General features: G+C 31.5%; 1 pseudogene; it reads right to left on the bottom strand.

Annotated features, from left to right (window-relative positions):
- Positions 1-41: 41 nt before the first annotated feature.
- LOC114714107 (mitogen-activated protein kinase kinase kinase 18-like) lies at positions 42-24,288 on the bottom strand (annotated as a pseudogene).
- Between the last annotated feature and the right edge of the window lie 318 nt (positions 24,289-24,606).

The raw sequence follows: 24,606 nt of genomic DNA, 5'->3' as shown, positions 1-24,606 counted from the left end.
ATCCTGGTACATGTACCACCCATTCAATCCCATCCTCGTCTTTAACATTTTATCCCATTTCTTCCACCACTCCGATTTGAAACCATAATTGCTGTCACAGGCTCATAGCACACTTCCATCTTCATCTCTGTCGACTTCTCATCCGACTTGCATTTGCTTTCCTCCTCGTAAAACACAGTAAACTTCCCCTTAGTCACTCCATCGACATCGTCGTCGCCTTCTGAGAAAACACTCGCCGCCACGGGGCTCGTCTCTGGAGCTTTAGTCAAAATAATACACATCAGACGCTTGTGTGTCTGTCATGTAGGATTTTTCGGTTAGCCTTCGGCTGAATCAGCAAGGTAACGGTCAAACGAGACTTTTCTGTTAACCTAGGATGTGGACGCACCATTTTAATTAGTTTAGGACACTGGATGCACCAAAAATTACTTTAAGATACTGGGCGCACCTGGAAAAATAGTTCAGGGTGCTGGGCGCACCTTGACTCGTCAAGATAATACACATCAGATGCCTATGTGTCTGTCACGTCAGATTTTTCGGTCAACTAACGATCAAACTTAAGCCCGGGATATGGATGCACCATTTTAATTAGTTTGGGACATTGGATGCACCGAAAATTACTTTAGGACATTGAGTGCACCTGGAAAAATAGTTCAGGCTGCTGGGTGCACCTTAACCCTTGATTCTTTGTCTTCTTCTAATTTAGTTTGTTGTGGTATATTTGTTTCTTCTTCTTGTTTGGTTTTATGGGTAAATCTCTGTGTTCTCTCCGCTCCTTTTGTAATGGTTTACTAAGGATGTCCCTGCTTTTTCCATGCTTGGTTTTTAGGGCATGTGGTTAGCATCATGAATCCTGATGACTACTAGAGAAAGCAAATAATCAACTTACTCATTTTGCCGTGGACAATGGCATGATGAAGCAGCAATTTTTGCCCTTGATAAATAACAATTATATAGGTCTAGCTTTCTTGGATTTTACATTTTATTCTGTGATTTTTAACAACCATTTGTTCTAATTTTTGACATGTATACCAAATCTTCTTTTCTTAGACTAGACATGCCAAGAGAGATGTAACAAATAACAAATCATTTTGATTGTTTTATATTAAATCTTTTTTTTTATCTCTCTCTTTCATTTGAGTTATTAGCTTATTGCAAATGTTATTTTGTGTTAGTTTTGCCTTCTATCTATCTTATATAGTGCAAAATCCGTATTGCTTGTATTGGTTTTACAATCTCTTACATTTTTTTGTAGAGAATATTATTGTGTTTAACTTGATATATTATGGACAAGCGGTGAATGCAACTTCTCAGTACGACGATGTTGGCGCAACAGGTGAGAGGCTAGCTGGAAAGGTATTTCAGTAATATGATATTATCGTTTTTTAGAACATGCAAACATTTGTACTTATATTTTCCCAATTGTTCAGTTATAATTTTGTATAATTACTAACTTTGAAATTGCTTACTCTATGTCTGAATCTTTGGCTTTTAATAATTTCTATGCAAGTGTGGTCAATTGGTCACATTCTTTGGGAGATTTGATGACAAGATTTTTAGGAGAAAAATGCTAACAAATGAGCCAACAAATATTGTATACAATGAAGTTTTTCATAACGTAATTAGAAGATGATATAAGACTAGCTGTGTAGTTTATTTAATACATCTACGAAGTTTTAAGTGTTTTTTCTTTTTTTTCCCCAATGTTTATTGATTTCACCCTTACTGATGGGACTGTAATTATTGAAGTCAGTGAGTTGTATCTCTGAGGTCACTTGAATCCTCCCAAGGTATTGCTAAAGCATTACCTTCTCTCAGTTTCAAATCTCACAACTTTTTATTTTATCATTCAAATTAAACTATTGGATAAATGCTTTTAAAAAAAATAAGGATGAACAGCGTAATATCTCTATGCTATTATATTTATCGTTTTAAATTTTGAAAAAAAAGAATAAGCAACGTAATCGAGAGGCTGATACATAAAATAGGACTCTAATGTGTCTGTAAGTGTCCACCAAAGCCGGATACTTCTAACACTTACTCTCATGGTATCAAATCTTGTTTGTTCATCCTTATTTTTTTTTAAAAGTTAAAACGATAAATACAATAGCATGGAGATATTCATTAATTACAAGGTAATGAAAGTATGTATGAGCTATCAAGTTAAGAAAGAGGGATAGCTGAGAGATGTATTTATAGCCTCATTGTCTAATTTTATGAGTGATTCAATATCTTTTCATTGTTCAAAATATTGAAATAGGCCATCTGTAATTATATAGTAATCTAAGTTCTTCCACAAAGTGATTCACGGTCTCTTCATTTTTATTATTCTAGAAAATAATTCATGGTCTTTTCTTTTTTTAAGATACTGAAAAGACTACAAGTCTATATAATTATATAGTTCTCTGAATTATTCTACACAACATTAGGGGTGCACCAAGATCGGACTAGACTGGGTTAAGCATCAGTCTGAAGTCTAGTCTGAAAAAGCATCAGGTTGGACATTTTGGTCTACAGTCTGGTCCAGTCTAGGTAGGCCCAAGACCATGACCGGGTTGGACTTGGTCCACCAGGTTACTAGACTGGTCCAGGTTGTTGTTCTTGTTTTTTTTTTTTTAAACTTCATTTCATATGTGCTTTGATGCTTCTTTTTATATTAAAAAAAATATTTTTACAGCATATTTTGTTACTTTGTTCCATATGTTTTAAAGTATATTGAACTTTTCTATTAAATAAATAAAGCTTTCCATTCTTTTTACTTGTCTAAAATTAAATAAACATAGCTATTCCTGGGAAGATGAGAGAGATTCTTAGATGATCTACATATCACAAATAAATAAGATCATATTTGATATTGACAACATTCAGCAAAAAAAAAAAGAACAAACCAAAAAAAATAAAATAACCCAATTTTAATACTAAACTTTCCTTTAAATCATCATCAGTCATTGAAGCTGCAGACTGAAAGGGAAAAGTATGTTAAGGTCAAGAAGTTGACTGCTTGATGGGTTGGGCTCAAATTTAATATATCTATTAAATGATTAATCACAGATAAATGTTTTAAAAAAAAGTTACATGGACCAGGTTAGACCACATGATCTGACACATAAGTCCTTAACCCAATCTGACCCAGTATTTTAGTCTGACCCAATTGGTCCTGTCTCCTCATCGAGCTGTTTTTTTCAAACCGGGTCAAATCGGATTTATACAAGTTGGACCGGGCTCCGGACTTTTTGGTGCAGCTCTACACAACATCTCTTTACTTTTCAAGTTAGGTTCTTTTTATCTTTTTGATATGGCTTTTTAATTTTAAGAGTAAATGGTAATGATAATGAGAAATAAAATTACAATATAGGAGCAAACACTGTTAATTAATACTCTTTCAGTCTTTAATGTAGAACCTAATTAGAAAAATGTAATATCTATTTCACATATATATCGATTTTTTTCAAATTAACCCTATTGATGTTTCCCTGATAATAATCAAATAGGAGAGAAAGGAGGGAATTGAGGAGGATGTTCAAGGTATTTTAGAAAAAAAATCATATTCATTAATTTAACTGACATTATAATTTATTCATATTAGTTAATTAGATTTTACATTAAGAGAGGAATCTTATTTAGTTTTTGAGAATAGATAATTATAGTAATTTTCTTTTGCTATCACATCTATTTAGTTTTTTTAGGAATAGATAAAGAGTGTTAAATATTGTCGCATTTATATTGTAATTTTTACTATGAATTAGTAATTTAATTTATAGCAATTCATGAAATAATATTCTGATTATGAGTTCTATTTCTGTTGGTATGCATATTTATACACCCTCATGTGACATTTCTAAGATCAAGTATTTTGACAATTTATAACTACAAATATCTATCCGTTTTATAATTCTAAGGCATGAATTGTTAAGAGATTAGGTATTAACATATTTAACATATTTAGAAAACAGACATCTTATAGTTTCGCATTCCTATCTCACCTTATTTGTAAAATTGACGCTTCAATTTTTAATCTCATAACTTTTTTCAGAAAAAACAAATCTGTAGCATGTAATATTTAAATATGCTATAAATAATGTATTTATTCCTTACTATAACATATTAATTACTTAGAAATTAACCATTAAAATAATTATCATATTCAAATTAGATCTACTTGAAAAGACTATTAGGGACAAATCAACTTGTGGCACTCAAAATTTTCAATATCGACAACCCAATCATCTATTTCTCTATCTATTTGTAGATATTTTTTACGAAATCAACAGCTTTCCTTGTCTGCAAATATAAACCTAGTGAGTATATTCCCCCCTTTTTTTTTTCAATATGTTATAGTACAAGTGAATTTTTTTGACCTCATAGTGGTCTTCTTTTCTTCTACCCTTGCAGCATAGTGCGGTTTGTATTTATCCTTAATACAATACTTTGCTTCCATTCTTGCATAGTGAGCCCCTTTTTGTTTCCTTCTTTGCTCTTTTTGTTATATCTTTTCCCCTGAATTTTTGTGCTAATTACCAAACAAGTACAAAAATCACACAGAAAGCTATATATTTTGACTGAATACACAAAAAGCTATACATACCTTACCGCATAGTCATGGATAGCCTAGAACATAAATGTACAAATTCCCCATATGATAGAGTAGTAGTGCCTATATAAGTGGGTTGGATAAATGTTTGACATTTATAATAAAATGAAAAATATCATTGCATAGTCCTACAAGATCTTAAAAGAATGGTTCAATTGCATCAAATCTGTGGCTTCAATTGCACATTGAAAGAATGACAAAATACATGCATCATGCTTCAAATATACCTATGATCAAAATTCTTTTGCATTGTTTTGAATTCTTACTTTCTTTTGCAATTTGAACTTTTATCATAAGTTTGAGTCAAAGATGGGAAAAAATCCTAATGAGGATAGTGCTTTTGAATATTGACTTTAATGATAGTAAAGAAGAAGTGGATGAAGATGACATTGAGGAGGTCAATTTACAATGTAAAGAAAATTCAAATGAAGAGCATGTGAGTGAAAACTCAAAAAGTCTTGATGACAAGGAAGAAGTTGGAGATGAAAATGAAAAAGGAGATGGATGCGTTAAGAAAAGGTTTCCAATGCATAAGTTGCTAAAAAATATGAGTGAATACAAATGGGAGGCAGGAACCCTTTACAACACCAGAGAGGATTTTAAACAAGCCATAGTCTCATGAAAAAGGGCTTAAGTTTATTAAAAAATAATAAGGAAAGGATTAGAGTAAGATGCAAGCTAGACTGTGAATAGAAAGCATATTGTGCAAAGCTAAAGGGAAAAGAGACATGGCAATTAAGGATGATAAGTGACAAGCATATATGCAACAAGGAGGTGAATAATAAATTGCTCAAATCCAAATGGCTTAGTAGGAGTATTGAGAAAACCACGAAAGAAGATCCAAGTATAAATTGAAAGATATTATTAAAATATCGAAGAGAAAGTGGAATGTAAAAGTTTCAAAGGCGGTGGCTTTTAGAGGAAAGAAAGAAGCATTAAACCACCTTTATGGGTCATTTCAAGAACAATTTTGAAGGTTGTATGATTATTGTCATAAGCTAAAAAAGTCCAATCCTCACTCTGCGGTGTTGTTAAAAGTAGATAGGCCACCTAACTATAATGCAGAGTTTGATGCTCTAGTGCCATCTAGAAACATGCTCCCCAGATTTGGAAGGCTGTATATATGCTTTGAGTCTTATAAGAAGAGCTTTTTTACTTGTGAGTCAATTATTGGGTTGGATGGATGTTTTCTTAAGGGACCATATAAATGCCAATTATTGGCTACAGTCGAGAGAGATCCTAATGAGTAAATGCTTCCCATTGCTATTGTTGTTGTAGAGGTAGAAACCAAAGATTCTTGGACATGGTTTCTATCTATTTTAACTGAAGACCTCGATGGGACAAATAAGTGTAAATCCTATACCTTTATTACAAACCAATAAAGGTAAATTTCATTTTTTATCTACTTTTTTTAATTTTTTAATTTAACATATATCATATAAAATTAATATTGTAATTTTTTATAGGGTCTTTTACTTACATTTGATGAGCTCCTACCTAGTATAGATCATCGATTTTGTGTTCGGTACCTATATAACAACTTTAGAAAGAAATTCCCAGGAACAAATTTGAAAGAAATGAAATGGAAAGTAGCCAAAGCTACCTATCCACAGGCATGGGAATGAGTAATGAAGGATATTCAAAAAATTAATGAAGATACATATAAGTACCTCATCAAAATTCCTCTCAGATTCTGGACCAAGTCTTGATTTTCCTTTGAACCAAAATGCGATGTATTGGTAAATAATATGAGTGAAGCTTTTAACTATGTCATTTTTTATGCAAGAGAAAAACCAATTTTATCAATGTTGGAGGATATCAAGACTTATTTCATGAATAGATGGGCTGCTAATAGAACTAAGATGAATAGCTTTCAAGGCTCTATTCTTTCAAATATTAAAAAGAGATTAGAAAGAGAGGCTAATGATAGTAGCAGATGGTTATGTACTTGGGCTGGAGATGAAAAGTTTGAGGTTTATGATGGACATAAGAGAGTTGTAATTGATCTAAAAGTTAAAGAATGTCATTGTAGAAAGTGGTCATTAATTGGTATTCTTTGTGCTTACAGCATAAGTTGTATTTATTAGTGGTCAAAGAAACAATAAGATTATGTACCCATTTATTATCAGAAAGAGGCTTATCAAGCATGTTATGAGCCTATCATTTTCCCTACAAATGACACCAACTTATGGACAACAACAGAACATCTAGATATACTTCCACTCTATATAAAACACCTATTGGCAGCCATCAAAAGCAAGAAAAAAGGATCCAAATGAAGAAAAGAAAGGAAAATCTAAGATTAGTAGAATTGATTTTACAACAAAATGTTCAATTTGTGGTATTGTGGGCCATAACAAAAGAAATTGCAAGGATTCAAGAAACATTAAAAGACATGACATTCAAACCAATGCAAACATTACTCAACCTAGTGTATTGAGTGCTTCAATTAACACACAAACAAGTATGCAGTCAAGTGAGGTAAATTTTATTAATTCAATTTTATAAACTTTGATTATCTATGATCATTATTTTAGTAGTAATTTAAATTTTGATGTAGGGGGCATCTTGTCAATCATCAACTCATGAAGTAATGACTTAGATGAATACGTAGATGGGACAGGTACAATTTTTGTAAATTGATTTACAAACTTTAATGGTATACAAGCATAATGTGATTTGACCAAATGTTTTAATGTAAGAGACTCTAAGTCAGCATTCTATGTAAATATCCTAACAAAATGTGCCATCATGGCATACTCCTAGTTCCCATCTCATGCAAAAGCCAAATAATAAAAGCAAAATGACAATGGCAAGCAAAAGCCAAGCAACAATACCAAGCCAATCAATTGATGCAACATCAATTCAACAAAATGCTATGACCTAAAGCTTTTGTTCTTTTTGCTTTTGTCTCTAAAGAAGATCATGTTTTTATTAGTTTGGATTTATTTTACATCTACACTTTAGTTAATATCTTATTCGAAGTAAATTTAAAATTTATCGTTTTCTTGTATCATGCAATTGACATTAAGTATTTTTAAAATGTATAAGGCCAACAATTTAAATTTATTTAAGGGGCCAACAATTTTGTTGTGTACTGTCATTTTATTTTAAACTCTTGTATGTTTTAAAACATAATGTTAGAATAACTGAATCAAATTTTGGCTGGTGATTCATATAAAAGTCTAAGATGGTTTCAAAGTTTTTTTATAACATGACTTAGTACATCATAATATGAAGATCTTATCTGCAGATCACACGAGTAATCAACAATATAATGCTGCCCCTTCATGATCATCGATTATTCACAATTTGAATCATTAATCATTAATCATTAATTCTCAAATATATATATACACACAGATCATTCACACATCAAAGAACAATGTGCTTCAATTATAGTAATCCACCAAGAAAGAAAACAAAACAAATGGGACCTGAATAACTTGATGATCCTTATGCCTTGAAGAACAGCAGTAAATGCAAAAAGGTGTCGCCACTGCAATCGAGACAATACATGTTACGATTGCTCCCGGTAGCATCTTCGTGAATCAGGCAACCACTAAAAAATGATGAGTTCAAAAGTGCTTTGAACCATGAAGGGACCAACATTGTGTGTTATCCACTTAAATGCCAATTAATGAGATCGTAAAACCTAATCAAACAAAATTTCAGAGAGACGAAGATTTGTGAGAAAAGAATATATTATACCAATTTAAGTGGTGAATGTGCGCAGCTTCCGACGAGGTTATGGAAGGAGTAATGGCAAAAGTATAGTGGGAATTAAGTTGAATACAAATATGTGAAAAAGACAAGTAGCGAGCAAGCTTTTTTGGAGAAAAGACAAAATAGAGAGCAAGCTTTTTTATTGAATCACATAATAAACATGATGATTATTAAAAATGGAAGCAGAAAATGGGTTTTGCTTATGTTTTTAGCAAACTCCGCAAAGCAATGATTCTGCCATAGTTATATCTTAACATACTACACTGTTATTTTGTTCATTGTGATGGCATGACGAGTTTTCCCCCCTTATTTTCACTAAACCCAGTGATTACTTACGTCGCTGAAATTGTTGGGGTCACTGCCTCCCTGCCGGTTAACTGCATCAGCAGCGAATCTTGTGTCTCTATTTAGCGCTCCATTATTCTGGTTTTGTGGGCTTGCTAACCTCTCTCCACTTGGGTTTTGTTGATAGTTCATCATTATGCGCTACTTCATATTTGCCCGGTCGATGCAGAAACCAAACCAAATCCTCAACAATTTTCTCTGGTCAACTACTCTAGGTGAAGGAAATATTGAAGAATGGGGTCATTACCTTTACGATCCGTTTGGTATGAAGGATTTGGAAGGGAAGGGAGGGAGGAGAAGGGGTTTTAATTATTTTTTCTTGTTTGACAAGATAAAAATTTTAGGAGGGGAGGGAAAATTTTTTAACATTTTCCCTCCCCTCCCCTTATAAGCCTTCCCTCAAAATTGGAGGAATTTGAAGGGAAAAGGTAATATTTTGACTTCTATTGACTAATATGCACATATTATTTTCTAATAATCCCATGTTACCATTCACTGTTGAATTGTATGTGATTTGGTATATTTATGGATTCTATCATGTCTCTCTTCCCTCATTCATATGCTATCAAATATTAAAAAAAAAAGTTGCTATCAAATATATTTTAATTTCTAAACGCAAATCAAGCATTCAAAAAAAAAAACATACAAATAAGCCATCTCCATCGTCTTTGGAAAAAAATTATTTGACTACTCGTATCAACAACACAAAGAAAAATAAAAGCTGGAAAAAAAATACTCAAATTAAACATATTTACTTCATTAGACCAGATTTTGGATATAAATACAATTATAGTTATTGGATATATAATAGTTATTAATTATATATTATCATTATATTTATTTACTTTTGCTAATTATAAAAAGCTAATCTCATATATTAAATATTATTTATAATTATATTTTATTAATTACTCTATAAAGTTTGCAAAAATCAACTTAAATAAGATAAGGGCAAAGTTGTCCATACAAAAATATTTTGACTCCCCTCCCTTCCTCAACCAAATAAGGTAACATTAAAATTCCTTCCTTCTCCTCTCCTTGTATTAGTCCAAATAAGATAATATTAAAATCACTCCCCTTCCTTTCATCTCCTTTTTCTCCATTAAAATTCCTCCCCTCACATCCCTTCTATTGAGCCAAACACACCCTTAGTTGCATGGCAGATGTGGGTTGGAGAGGTAGAGAGGTCATGGTCGAAAGAGAAGAAGAGGAAGCATTTAAATACACAGGCTTATTTTCATTTTTTAATGTAAAATATTAAATTAAAAAATTGAATTTTTTTTGCCAGAAAAAAATTAAAATTTTATATATGCTTTGTCAATAATACATAGTCGGCAATTAAATTTGATTACTCAGCATTTTCCGTTAGCAACATTAACGGTGTTAAAATTAAAGACCAAAAATACGCTTTCTAAATTTAAAGACCAAAATAAACCACATGTAAATTTAAAGGACCAAAAATATCCTTTAACCTAAAAGAAATACAACATTTGATTGATTGCAAAATTCAAACATTTATATTTCATTGGCATTTTACTTGATAGTCCAATGAATTACTAAACATCAAAAGGCTTTGTTGTTTGATAAAAGGGAGGATGAAGATGCATTTGTTTCTTGCTTTTCGGAAAAGAGTGTAAATATGGGCGAATGTGGCTGTAATTAATCCCATCAAAAAAAAATTAAGGATTATTTTTATCCTAAAAGTCCTTATGAGAATAAGCTTCAGGTATTCAGGAGTTTTTTTTTAACTCTATCACCTTAGATGTATTAAAAAGGACCAATGTCATCTCTCATTTGCCGTTAAAAAATATTAACAATCAACATTAGTTAAGTTCTTTAATGACTATGGCTACATTACTTATTTTCAATTCTTTCAAAGCAATACTTAACTTAAAAAAAAAACCTTTCAAACACCTACAGTTCTTTTATGTATATTTTAGGGCAAAACTATCCTTTGCCTAAATAGAAATTACCAAAAGGATCAATTTTTTGGGTAAAAAACATAGATGTCTTCTTTCTATTGGAAGTAATTCTGAGACATTGTTAGTTACTAAATATAAGTATATTTCTCTTATAGATTTAAATATTGATTTGTTATATTGAGAGATTAATTCTTTCTATTAGATTCAATCTTTATTAGTAAGATGGACGCCTTATAAAGGAAAAACAATGCAAGAGGGGACTGCAAGGCCTCTTTTTGAACTATTGAGGTGAAAGGGGACCAAATTTGGTCATGAAGTAAAATGCAAGGCTGGAAGTATAATAGCCCAAATAGAATAAACAATTTTCCCTCTTTTTCGAAGGTCCAATTGGAATTCTCAAAGTGAGCCCATTTCCATTTAAAAAGCCCAAAGAGATCTATGATTGATGGGCCCATGAAAGCAAAACCAGCACGCCCATTACCTCTCCTATCCTTTCCTGTGACAAGATAGATCTATTATTACTAACAAGAGTCGGTTCAAATGAAAAAGTCGACTTATAATCTCTAAAATTATGAGTTCAAATCCTGCTGTTAATATAAAGATATTGTTGGCAAACAATGTGTGAGTACTTCTGTAAACGCCCCTTTAAGCCTGTAAATATGTCCCAACCCTAGTGAGTCTTTAATATCTAATTCATCTAAACATTTTATTATTTAAAAAAAAAACAGAGAGGTTCATTATCAATGGAGGTTGGGTCTAGCGAAAAAAAGTAATTTTTGAGAATATGGCTAATCAAGATTCAAATCTTTGCTAGAAAAAGTGTCCACATTTAGTGTCTAATAGTATCTCGAATAAGATTTACCTCTTGAAAAAAAGAAGATAGGCCCATTTAGTTTGTCTCCTGTTTTTTGTTTTTTCGTTTTTTAAGCGGCAGTATTGGCAAAAATGAGAGGCACATCTAGTCACTTGAATTTTGTGACGCATATTCATTACTATACCTGTATATCATGAATTAGTACGGGAGTTTCATACATTAACACCATTTTTTCCATCTCTAAAATTTAATTATCATAGCAATGGTAAGCATGACTAATTTTAGTGATAAAAAAAAAGGATTTGAGTGAATTAATTAATAAGAATGACTAATAATGAATTAGGTCAATCATTAATAATGAAATGATTTGTAATTAGTGTCGTTGGTTTTAGAGTGTATCATGTGCACATGCAATGCAAGTGAACAAAGGCTGCATGAGTTTTATTCCTATGAGTAGTGAGTTGTCCGGGCTACAGCCCCTAACAAACCTTCATTTTTTTTTTTTTCAAAAAGCCTTATTAATTTAGAGCTTTAAAATGAAAAATATAAAAATATTTGAAAAACCTTGATGTCCTCTAATTTTACCATTAAGATTTGTTTGATACATAAGATTTTTAAAGAATAGAAAATGTCAAATCTCTACGGTGAATAAATATCTATCACCTAGAGTTTTTAATATAAAATTTAGTTAAATAATTTGGAAAGATCAAAAAAGTTATTAAATTGCTGGATTATACCATATGTTATGCGATCTCTCTAAAATATTTTTGTGTATTATTAAATTATATATCAATTTATGAATGAGACAAAGTAGTTTGGAAAAAAAATAATAATATAAAATTTTAAAGTAATTTGGTGACTTATTTAATCTTCTCAGATCAATTAATTGGGTGTTATGTTAAAAATAAAGAGGCAATACAACGTTAGGCCCCAAGAAAAAAGACAACCATACATGTTTGGGATAATTTTAGGAAGATTCAGATTGTAGTCTCGCCCCAAAAAAGTTAGATTGATGGGGGGAAAATGATCTTTGGAATAATAGCATAAACAAATGAGCTTTTTTTCTACAATCCACCGTTTTTTTTTTTCCATTCATACGCTTAAGATTCAGATTCAAAGAGGGAAAAAAGAGCATTACAACGATCACCGGGGAAAGACGTAACATCCTGGATTTACGGAATCAATTGTAACATAAAGTGTGTGTATATGCTTAAGCAATACTATCCAGTTCTTAATATAAACTTTATTTGATTTTTATTTTGATTTTAAATATAAAACCTCAATCCACTTTATTTTTTATATTTATATTTTTTTTTTCTAAAGTAGTCCTTTTAACAATAGTAGTTCTACCCAATACACTTAATTAATAAGGATATTTTAGGAAAGATAACATCTATTTAGGACAAATAACTAACTCAACTTACTTCTTTAATCTCCTCAAATTAGTCAACTAGCTCTTATAATTAGGACTACAGGTAGTAATACTCCTCTGGTCCTTAATATAGTACCCAATTCTTGAGTTGGTTTTGGTCCTAAATATAATACTCATTTATCATATTTATCAATCTTCTTTAAATTACCCCTATGGATACTCTCTCAACCATAATCAAGTAGAAGAGAGATGAGGTATTAAAAAAGATGATTATGGTGTTTTAGGAAAAATATGTCACTTTTCTTATAATTAACTAACTTACCTAACTTTCTTAATCTAATCAAATCAGTTAAATAGGTCTTATATTAAAGACCAGAAGAGGAATAATTATTTGAAAAGGCTTTAAGCTAAAAAAAACAGAGAATAAAATTGCACATTAATGAAGTATAAAAAGGGTTGTAAATGAATATCGGAAGAAATACCCTATTAGAATATCTATTTAGGTATATGTGTGTATAGTAATTAGGGACAGATTAACTAATATTAAAATAGGTAAATAATAGTTAGAGACAGTTTTTCTTAAATATTATGAAGTTATTGAGATATTAAGAAATATCAGGGCAGATAAATAATTAATTTGAAAATATTGAGATTCCTTTGTAAATATATTTATATATATCTTATCAGATTTTAATAATTGGTTAACTTTTAAAATAAAACATTTGTTTTGCCATTTTTAAAATAAAGACATATAAATTTGGGAAAAAGACAGAAAAATGCACCTCCAACTCCAAAAACCCAGAAACGTCCGCCCAATTCCACAAATCCCATTTTGGTACCATGAGACCAAATTGGGATTATTATGTGAAAGGAAAAGACCACATTGCCCTTCATTTAAATATTATTTTTAAAATATCACAGCCCCTACTGGCGGCCGGTCACCGGACCTCCGGCAGCGGCGGTCACCGGAGCTCCGACGACCAGCCGACAATTGGTCACCGGAGCTCCGGTGTTCGGAATTTTTTTTTTGAAAATTTTTACAACTTCAATATAACGGTTAACAACTTTTGTAATGCTATTCACAACTTCAGTATAGCAATTAACAACAGCTTTTCTGGAAAATTCAACAAATTTCGGCGACCGGAAACAATTATTTTGAAAATTTTTACAACTCCAATATAACCGTTAACAACTTTTGTAATGCCATTCACAACTTCAATATAGCAATTAATAACAGCTTTTCTGGGAAATTCAACAAACTCCGACGACCGGAAACAATTTTTTGAAAATTTTTACAACTTCAATATAACCGTTAACAACTTTTGTAATGCCATTCACAACTTCAATATAGCAATTAACAACAGCTTTTCTGGGAAATTCAACAAACTCCGGCGACCGGAAAACAATTTTTTGAAAATTTTTACAACTTCAGTATAGCGGTTAACAACTTTTGTAACCCTATTAACAACTTCAGTATAGCGGTTAATAACTTCAGTATAGCGGTTGAAAAAACCTGTTGTAACCGCTATACTGAAGTTGTAATAGGGTTACAAAAGTTGTTAACCGCTATACTGAAGTTGTAAAAATTTTCAAAAAAATTGTTTCCGGTCGCTGGAGTTTGTTGAATTTCCCAGAAAAGCTGTTGTTAATTGCTATATTGAAGTTGTGAATGGCATTACAAAAGTTGTTAACGGTTATATTGGAGTTGTAAAAATTTTCAACTTCAGTATAACGTTCACAATTACGTTTTTTTGAAAATTTTTACAACTCCAATATAACCGTTAACAACTTTGATATAGCAGTTAACAACAAGTTTTTAAATTCAAAAAGTGACATTTTATAACTTCAGTAATGCCTTTAACAAACTCAAAAACCTGTTGTTAACCGCTATACTGAAGTTGTTAATAGGGTTACAAAAGTTGTTAACCGCTATATTGAAGTTGTAAAAATTTTCAAAAAAATTATTTCCGATCGCCGGAGTTTGTTGAATTTCCTAGAAAACTTGTTGTTAATTGCTATATTGAAGTTGTTAATAGCATTATAAAAGTTGTTAACCGTTATATTGGAGTTGTAAAAATTTTCAACTTCAGTATAACGTTAACAATTACGTTTTTTTGAAAATTTTTACAACTCCAATATAACGGTTAACAATTTTGATATAGCAGTTAACAACAAGTTTTCGAAAAATTCAAAAAGTGACTTTTTTATAACTTCAGTAATGCCTTTAACAAACTCAAAAACCTGTTGTTAACCACTATACTGAAGTTGTTCATAGGCTTACAAAAGTTGTTAACCGTTATATTGAAGTTGTAAAAATTTTCAAAAAAATTGTTTCCGGTCGCTTGAGTTTGTTGTTGTTAACCGCTATACTGAAGTTGTTAATAGGGTTACAAAAGTTGTTAACCGCTATACTGAAGTTGTAAAAATTTTCAAAAAAATTATTTCCGGTCGCTGGAGTTTGTTGAATTTCCCAGAAAAGCTGTTGTTAATTGCTATATTGAAGTTGTGAATGGCATTACAAAAGTTGTTAACGGTTATATTGAAGTTGTAAAAATTTTCAAAATAATTGTTTCCGGTCGCCGGAGTTTGTTGAATTTTCCAGAAAAGCTGTTGTTAATTCCTATACTGAAGTTGTGAATAGCATTACAAAAGTTGTTAACCGTTATATTGAAGTTGTAAAAATTTTCAAAAAAAAAAATTCCGACCGTCGGAGCTCCGGTGACCAATTGTTGGCTGGTCGCCGGAGCTCCGGTGACCGCCGCTGCCGGAGGTCCGGTGACCGGCCGGCCAGTAGGGGCTGTGATATTTTAAAAATAATATTTAAAATGAAGGGCAATGTGGTCTTTTCCTTTCACATAATAATCCCAATTTGGTCTCATGGTACCAAAATGGGATTTGTGGAATTGGGCGGACGTTTCTGGGCTTTTGGAGTTGGAGGTGCATTTTTCTGTCTTTTTCCCTATAAATTTTATTTCCCTGAAACAAATAAATAAAATAAAGATATATATACACATTCACACACATCCACGTGTATCTTTTAGTGAACGGATGAAAACCTAAACCTAGTCCTATCCTTCAGTCAATGCTCCCTATCTTGCTTTAGCCGTGGCTTACTTTTTTGTTCTTCGTGCACCCTTAAGCTCTTCCCAACCAATCAAATACACACAAATCCATTGTCAAGAATGAGTCCCTCCACCTCCTATTAGGTGTGTGTGTGTGTGTGGCCTTAGTTCAGCTTATCCAGTGAGTTTCAACTATTAAGTAGTTCTTTTATTATAAGACATATCGACAGCCTTGGAATAGATTTTTGTGATTTTCTTTAAACTACGGAGTAACAGATAACTCTGATTATTTTTCCATATATATGAGAACTGTGCGTTATTGGTTGACCATTCTAAATTTAGTTCAATTGTATAACTGAATTATATAGATGTGTGTGTTCTAAATTTTTTTAAATGATTCTCAATTTTATTCCATTTGTGCTTTGTTTCTTAATTCTTATATATACTATTAATTAATATTAATGGTACTGGATGGTCTTAATAAGTGTAAATATTATATTATGAAAATATCATAATAAGTTATACAATTAATCTCGAATATGTGTGCAAGCAGGAGAAACTTTGGGATTAAAAATGCGCGCGTGTGTGTTAGATTTCTTTTGTATTTCAGTTGTAATCTTTTCAAGTACGCCCGTGTGTGATGATTTCATTTACAATGTATTTGCAATTTTTCAGGCATGCTTGTGTATGCAAAAATATATAATTTAGACTTGAGCGGTTTTATCATACCTTGATCTAAGATGTATTATTAGTGTTTTGGTATACTTGTCATTGCATTTGCATTCATGGTAATAGGCTGAGATTAGGAGTTTGGTGCATATGATGAATTCTTTTATCAAATGATATGCCAATGCTCGGTGCACAGTGGATGACACTTTTTAAGGCTTCCTTTTCCATATTTTCTTTTGGTCCAGATTGCATTGAAGTTGTGGAACATGTGACATTTCCTTAGTATTATTCTTCAAGGAGGGGGAGCCATAGTTCAAATTTGAACTCTATGTCTTTGGCCAGATACATCTTAAATACTGATGAGTTTAGGGCAATCCAGTTACATGGATTGGTTCTTTTCAGACTATATGTGTTAGTCTATGACTCTAGTCAGCGGTATAAAGATAGACGATAATATAAGAGAGGCATATTACATTTCTGCATATGAAATATGAAACCATGTTATGTTGTTAAATTGAGAATAAGTTTGACATAAATGTAATGTCTGTAAGAATTACATATATGAATATTATAAAGATAATTATATTTGAATCTATATTGTGCTGTATGTAGTTGTTTATGTATGTTTTAATTCCAGTAGTTACTGAAATTGTTAGATCTCGCTCCTTATCTTAAATTTTTTTAGATGAGATCTAATAAGAGTCAAAAGAAGGCACCAAAAGAGTAAGCCTTTATTTTGCTCCTCATGTACATGTTGTTATTATATTTTAATTATATTTTAATTGTCATGGTGCTGAGACATTATTGTCGTGTTCTAAAATTTAAAGTATTTTGAAATTTTGAATCACATCTCTAAAATTATTTGTTGATTTGGGATCTTGGCAACTTTTGGGGAGTAGTACTTTTTAAGTCTATCTTTAAGGTAAATAAGGTGTCACAAAAGAGATACTTAGAGGTCCTAAACTGCCAATCAAATCAAACTTGTTGTACAACAAAAAAATCAAACTTGATGGCTTGAATTTAATAACTTATAAAAACATAAATTAATATTTTATTTCTCTCCATTTCTAAATATATGAATTACATAATTAATTTACATATACTAAAAAAATAGTTATATTAATTATTTATATCAAACATGTATGTATGAGCTCGTCTAAAATAGTTTTTTTTTTTTTGTCATCACCCTCCATTGATAAACCCCCTCATATAATAATATAACAAATAGGGATAACTAAAGAAAAAAATTATAAATTGAAAAAATAAAGTAAATTGGGATATCACACTTAAAACCAAAACAAAGTAACCATGATGCTAAATATAGCTGGTACTTAGTTGGATTCCTTAAACATCTAATCAAGAGTTTGATTCTTGAAAGTATGCATAGAGAGGATCTCGTGATCAGCACTAAAATCTTTTTAAAAAGTCTACAATATAAGAGGATCGATCATTACTATAAACGTTAGATACCTTAGACTTAACCAAAAAAAAAATCAAAACAAACTTCTCAGCTAATTCCTACATACAAGAGTAGAAATAGTGCTTGTTAAAATTCGGTACAAATGGTTTAAAAAGTGAGATGGGGATAAAATAGGTGAAAAAGGGCAAATGGAGGTGACATTATTTAGGGACACTATTTAGGGACAGAAAACAAAAGGCAAGCATGTTGTCTATCATGCTAGTTGCTAATTTTGATGATACATCATCGCCAACTAGTGGCCTCTATTCACTCTAAATTCAATCAACATATGCATAACACCTACATGTGATAAGCCTCCCTTTCTGTCTCTCCAGCTTTACAGCCCCCACCCACAAAAGGGAAAGCCTCCTTAGCCCTTTCACATCCTCCTTCTTGGTTATATCTTCAAAACAACATGCCCACACTTTCATATCCTTTTCATTTTCTCTATTCATATAATATAATATAATATAATCCCACATGTTATTTATTTTTCCGACTAAGGGTGTGTTTGGATGAAACCAAACCGTGGTTTGAAAAAATGATTCTGGAGAATAGATTCTGAAAAGAATAGATTTTATGAAAAAGTGATTTTGAGAAGTGAGAGTGTTTGGATAGTTGTTATCAGAAGCACTTTTTATATATACAAATTACTAAAAAAAGACATAAGTTAATATGATAATTACAGAAAAAATAGATTTTATGATATATTTTAATTTGAAGGAATAAAATTGTTAATAATATATTTTTATTAACATAATTAATAATACATAAGATAATATAATTAATAATTAATTAATATATATATATTTATAAAATATAAGATTAAATATGTTTATAAAAAAATATGTTTATAAAAAAAATAACAAGATACATATCCTATAGGCTCTCCCACTCTCCTTCTTTTCTCCAAAAGCAAAAATTTTTTGCTTTTTCCAAAACCATGATTTTGGAGCCAAAACCATGGTTTTCACCCAAAACCATGGTTTTGGTTTTTGGGTGGGTGTTTGGGTGGTTTGGATCCCCAAACCATGGTTTGGGGTGTCACCCAAACACACCCTAAGTTGCATATTGGTCCTAACAGCTTTTACTTATGAGCACCGGACATCCGGAAGTATTTTTAGGTTTAATATTACCTCGAAAATTTAAAATCACAGTAATTTTACCTTTGACTATTAAAAAATTAACGCTAACTTTTGAAATAGTAACATCGACCCTTGATTGTTAATATTTTATCAATAAGGAGTAAAATTGCTATAATTTAAACTTTCGGAGAATATTAAACCTAAATAAAATTGAGTGCCCAATGCTCTAGAATGAAAAATTTTGAAGTAAATTTGCACATTAACCTTTTTTTCACTATTAAATTTGATTTTTTTTTTTTACCTCTTTTCCACAAATTTGAGTTTTTTGACCGGTTCTTTACTTTTTTGGCGTGAGTTTTCAATTTTTTGTTTTTGTTTAGATAAGATACTAGACTGATCCTTAGTTCAACTAGCTAAATTAGCGTACTTAATCTTAATGCTTAAAATACTAATTTTTTTTCAATGTAATTTTCTTTATTCATTACATTTAAACTCAATATTTTACTTTCAAGATATTGAATCATCTCGATAACCCAGCTACCACTACCCATTACTCATGCATTAATTTTCAAGGGATGGGATTTTTATGAATATTGATAGCTTTAAATAATGAAGCACCATTTTTGTATATTCCAAAAATATATGAAGAAGTTAAAATTTGCACAAAATATATTTCTCCATTAGATGAATTTTTATTTCACTTTTTTGCATAATCTCTAACTGAAAAATCCGAGAAAAAAAACAAAGAAATAAAAGAAATGAATAAGAAAACCTTTTACTTTTACGTCTCTTGTGGGGTGGGCAGACCAATGGGGGTCAAGTCATACCCCATGCTTTCACCCAAAAGAAGGAGCGTCACATCCCATATCCATGAGCTGCCATATGCTTTTGGAGGTATATTGATAACTAATAAAAAAGATGTAAAATAATTTAAAATTTAAAAATATCAGTATTATTGATTGCAATGCAAGGAAATATCAGACGATAGACTCATATGGGAAAGTCTCACTAGTCATCACCTATTACTTTTTTTTCAATTGTTTTCAATATAAAAAACTAGACATACATTTTTTGTAAGAAAAAAACTAACCATACTTATTTTATATAAACCTCACCAAAATTTTATATTTCATGTTAACTATTGATATTTGATAACTATGGTGTTAAAAGACTATTTTAAAAATTTATTTATATTTTTATCATATTGTTATATTCATCATCAATAGAGTAATATATAAAATGTATATCAAATCACACTATTAATACCATGCGACTTATTTTCAATGACTATGCAATATATATAGGAAGAATTAAAAAAAAATACATTTGAATTTTAAAATTACAAATGAGTCTTATTTACTATACTTTAATAGCAATTGAAACATTTGAAAAGTAAACAACACATTTTTGTAGTCATTTCGGATTCGAGATTTTAAAATTTCATATATATTTTTTTGGGGGAATTTTCCTCTATATATACATATTGAACAAATGTCTAATTTTATTTATGATGTATAGTTTTATTGTATTATTATATAAACATCGAGTAAGATATTCGTGATGCTAGTGTAGTATACTATTATTTAGGATATTTTGTGATGAAAAGCAACAGCATGATAAGAAGATTTTTATTGCTCAAACCTATCACAATGTCAACGTGCAAACACTGTTTTCAGTCTTATGTAGGGAACTGGCTAAACATCATAGTAACTAACCCTATTAGGACTGCAGCCACTTACGAAGTGCTTCACTTGGTTATGGAGGAGTGTTTAGATGAAACCAAATCATAGTTTGAATAATAGTTTCTGGAGAATAGATTTTGTAAAAAAGTGATTCTAATAAAGTAAAAGTGTTTAGATAGTTATTATCAGAAACACTTTTTATATGTGCAAATTACTAAAAAAAAGTATAAGTTAATATGATAATTACATAAAAGATAGATTTTATAACATATTTTAATTTGAAGGAATAAAATTGTTAATAATATTTTTTTTACCAACATAATTAATAATATATAAGATAATGTAATTAATAAATAATTAATATGTGCATATATATATATTTATAAAATATAAGATTAAATATATTTATAAAAAAATAATTGATAGATATTAAAGTCATATTATCATTAAAATCTACTCTGACAGGCACTCTGACACTCTCCAATTTGAGCCCAAACCATGGTTTCTCCAAAATTATCCCTGTTTAGCAGTCTCTTTCCCTAAACAAGCCCGAAGTTATCTTTCTCAGTGTCATGATTATCTTGGGAATTGAACTTGATCTTTTAGAGTTTGTTATAAAGGAAAATGAAAAGAAGGGAGAAAAAGAAAAATTTTAATAATCTCAATTTAAAAGATTAAAAAAATAGAATAAAAGTTTTTAATTAATTTTTATTATTCTTTTATATTATTTTTTTTATTAAAATTTCAAAACCCCACTTCTCTAACTTTTTAAATAAACCTTATTAAAATTTTCTTTTTCCTCCCCTCCCCTCTATTTTTCTTATACCAAACAGAAGTTTAATAAATTTGTTCAACTCTTTAACCCCTGAACCCATGAACGGGGGTAATTGCCAAAGAATTCCAGTGTAAAATAGTCTCATAACAGAAATGATACTGCTTGTGATTCCTAATATTGAATCTAATTAGAAAAGTTAGATGTTGTCCTAAATATAATATCTCTCAATTTATTTTATGCATCATATTTATTATTTTTCCCCAAATTAACTCATCTAAATTATAAAATTATATATAACTTTTTTATGTTGTTATTTAACTGGGTCAGATTCCAAAATTGTAAGCATTAATATATAATCAAATATCATATAAGAGTACTTTAGCAAGATTATGTTACATTAATTTGTTCTAATTAAATAATTTATTTGATTTTTAAAATCTATTTAAATTAGTTATATCTTGTATCAAGCATTATACTTTTTAATAGAGCACCAAAATATATGTTGTGAAATGTGCAATAGTTGGTTTAGGTAGTTATACTCTTATTCCTCTCAAACAATGTCTCAAATTCATGTTTTGTGAATAAAGAAAAACTATATATCATATGAAAAGTTGTAGGTAAAAGCACACATTTAGTCTTCTAATTTTATAAACAAATTTTGTTTGATTTATTAATTTATCAAATATCTTTTTAATCTTTTAATGTTGACATTGTTAATCTTAAACAATAATTTTTATTATAATCATTATTATTTTTTATAAAAATTAAACTTATTATACTAAAATTATTAATATTTTGTTAATATTCAAAATTTCATGAAACTAGCAATGGTAAAATATTAAGATTTAAAAAAGGGTAATTTATAAAGTTAACGAAACTAGCAATGCTAAAATATCGAGATTAAAAAAAAGTAATTTATAAAATTAACAGCACAAAACAAAATTATATATGAAGTTAAAAATGATCATATCTATTTTTATGTTTGAAAATAATATTATTCAATTACCTTAGGTTTGAAAATACTCAACATCCTGATATTTTTCTTCTTCATATGTTGGGTGTGCATTGTGACTGCTTTTAGACCAATTGACTCTGTTCTTGATTTTTTTTTAATAATGGTATCTTGACACATTCTTATCAAATCCTTTTATTATTATAGTAAATATTTCTTCCAATCCTAAATACAAAATTTATTTTATAATGCAATTTACATTATAAAATGAGTTTTATATTTATAAATGATGAAGTAGTTTAAATCAACTCAATTGAATCAATTATAAATTAGTGACTTTCAAAAGTTAGAAAATATTCACTAAAGTGGAACAATAACCCTTGTTGTGGTCTGGTATAATGCTTACTGCAGATATAATTGCATGGAATATAACGTAATATATTTAAATGTATTTGCAATAAAAATTTAATTCTTAATATGAAACCACACCAACAGTAACACCACAAGCTGTAAATGCTTCTTATTGCCCTTATCTTTCTCAACACATCCGCCTTGTGCCGCCCATACCCATATCTCCAATCATTTTCACTGTCATCCTCCACCCAATTCCATATCCCCAAATTTGCCCTCCCTATTTTCAAATATTCCCGGCTTATCCCTAATTCTATTCCCTCTTCTACCCTCCTCAAATCACCATATTCCCAACTCGTCCCTTCTTCTCCTTCGCGTTCCCTACCACTACCAGTAACTGTTGAAGCAACATCGCCTGCTACTGTTGATTCTGTGTCGGACACCAATGCCCTCACCTCCAACCAATCATCTTCGGATTCCCAATTTGCCCTTGAGTTTGAAGCTAATTTACCGATTCTCTCATTCGCTGAGTCTTCGTTTTTATTCTGATTTCTTCTTCGTCTTCTTCCTTGAAATCGTTTGAGTTCATCCAATCGAGGATGCACCGAGGAGACGACTCTGAGAGATTACTGGGAGGAGTAGGAAGCAGATATGGATGCTGCAGCAGCTGATCACAGCTCCACCGCTCGCTTGGTTCTCTCCTCAGGCACCTGCCGAGGAAGTCGCGTCCCAGTTCTGACAATTGACTCGGAAACTCCGGCAACTCGTCGGAGTATCCGATTCGATTGAGCGTGTTAAAGCCTTCGTCTTCCCAGCCCGGCTTCCCTGTGACCATCTCGATCACCGTGCATCCTAAGGACCACACGTCGGATTCCGGTCCCTGAGACTCCCGCCGAATCACCTCTGGAGCCATCCACAGCGGGCTTCCACGTGGCAATACCCCCACCGCCACCGCACCGGAAGAACACTGCTCCACCGCCGAGCCGAAGTCGGCGAGCTTGGCCACGCCGCCATTGTGCCCGACCAGAACGTTCCTCCCTTTGACGTCACAGTGGACGACGCCCTTAGCGTGGACGTACCTCAGCGCGTTCACCACACACCAGGTGAAGTACCGCACCACGCGCTCGTCCACGTCAGCACATCTATCTCCATGATTCTTCTTCGGAGACGCTAGGTCAGCGAGGGTGCCACCTGGCAGGTACTCCAAATACAAGTTCCGATACGACGTCGTAGCGTCGTCGCCGAAGAAGCTCACCACGTACGGCGACGACATGCTCCGCAGGATCCGAATCTCGTTCTCCAAGGCCGCCACCTGACCCGACTGAGGATCCACTGACTTCACCGCAAAAACCCGACCGTCGGCTTTACTCACTCCCATAGTCACAGTACCAAACGAGCCCTTACCTAAACACCGACCTCGAACCCAAGAAGCCATTAAAGAATCAGAGTTGCGTTGAGAGCTCATCTTCACCATCTTTTCTGAGTTTTACTGCTTAATGAGTTTGAAGAGGGCCCAAATGGGGCTATATATATGAAAAAGGGCGCGTGTTTGGCATATAACGTTTCGGTGGTTTGCCTTTTTTATTTTTTTTTTTAAAAAAAAATATTTGGAGTGTGACGTGGAATTTAATTTTTGAGGAAGTGGATAATTAAGAAAAGCGGTGGTGAGAGGGGTGACGTTGAGGTGGCGAACCGGAGGTGTGGGGGGCAATCTGCCACAAGTGGTGGTGTGCTGGAAATGCTTTTGACGTAAAATTAATAGCCATTGTCTCTTTTTAATGCTTATCCATTCACCAATTTT

This window comes from Neltuma alba, unplaced genomic scaffold, assembly GCF_004799145.2.
Source record: "Neltuma alba isolate B1F8T4 unplaced genomic scaffold, ASM479914v2 tig00001923_pilon, whole genome shotgun sequence".
NCBI lineage: Eukaryota > Viridiplantae > Streptophyta > Magnoliopsida > Fabales > Fabaceae > Neltuma > Neltuma alba.
This window is presented reverse-complemented; position numbering and strand designations above follow the sequence as displayed.